A 1311-nucleotide genomic window follows, 5' to 3' on the forward strand; every position below is an offset into this window, starting at 1 on the left:
TTATTGAATATATGAAATTTCATCCGAAAGCCGAATATCCCTAACTTTTTGTGAGTAGTGTATATTTATAAAGCATACTGTAAAAAAAGCTAACAATTTTAAAATCAGCTAATGTGGATCAAAGTTCTGAGCTCTTACCACGAGGAACAAGGCAGCCAGCTCACTTTTACCTCTTCTCTTCCCTGTACACACACACAGAAAGCAACCACTGCTAAATGAACTGCTATGTCACTCAGTCAATTACAACATCTTACCTCCTTTAGTTGTTTCTCTTTTATTTCATTGTAGTGAAATATCTTTTGCTTCGAACATTTTTGGCAGCCTAAAATTATGCAAAAAAAACAAAAAGAAGAAGAAAGAAGGAGAAGAAATTTAGAAACAGACTTTGACATCCCCCAGGTGAATACAGCTGCATTTCCACTGTCAAGATTCCCACATTTGGGGAGTTCACAGGGGTCAGCACAATGGATGAGCTTCCCCTAGGTGAACCACCTTCTGGATCATGATATCGCACCTACTCACTGTTCTTTGATTGTTATTGTGGATAGTACCTGGTACACCTTGGTCAAGGTTCTAAGCTAGCTGAGCTGATACTGAAAGGTGGTGTGACATTACTGCCAACCACTGATTAGTCACACCACAGTTGACATCCTGCATAAAGCCGAGATTTTTAAATAGCCAAACTATCATTAATAGTTACCACAATTTTTTTTATTCACTCAAAAATGGCAGCCCACATCACCATGCTGTGGTCAATTGACAAAGTACAGACTTGTCAAGAACATAGCTTCATATCCTCTGTTATGAGTAGCGTAGCTTTTTATGTGCGTAGTGTGTGTGGATGAGTGAAAGAGAGAGAGAGAGAGAGAGAGAAAGAGAGGCAAATGAGTGGAGGAGTGTTGTTGTCAATGTATGTAAATGTAAATGTACAGTGTAACTTAGAGTTTGTCAATAAATAAAGGCTGCAGCTTCTCAAGAGCAAAGTAAAGCTCTCTGTTGTTTCCAACTTCATTGCTCTGACAATCACCTCTGCCTACATTGAGGGAAAAGGAAGTAGAGGAGCCAAAAGGGAAGAGAGTAGAGTTGAGCTGAAAAATACCCGTCTTGCTCTTTTTCTTCCCTTCACCCGTTGCACTGGTCAGGGAGATAGTAGGTCTGGGAGAGGGGGAGCACTGTGCAGACACACCTGTGTGTGACAAAGCTGTATGACTTTAGACACATTACTTAAAATATGGCAAAAGATCATTAATGTTGGGCGCCCGGTTAGCTCAGTGAGTAGAGCTGGCAACCTATGTACCAAGGCTGAGTCCT

Source organism: Morone saxatilis, unplaced genomic scaffold (assembly GCF_004916995.1).
Source record: "Morone saxatilis isolate NCDOM2014 unplaced genomic scaffold, NCSU_SB_2.0 Contig24, whole genome shotgun sequence".
NCBI classification, from domain to species: domain Eukaryota; kingdom Metazoa; phylum Chordata; class Actinopteri; family Moronidae; genus Morone; species Morone saxatilis.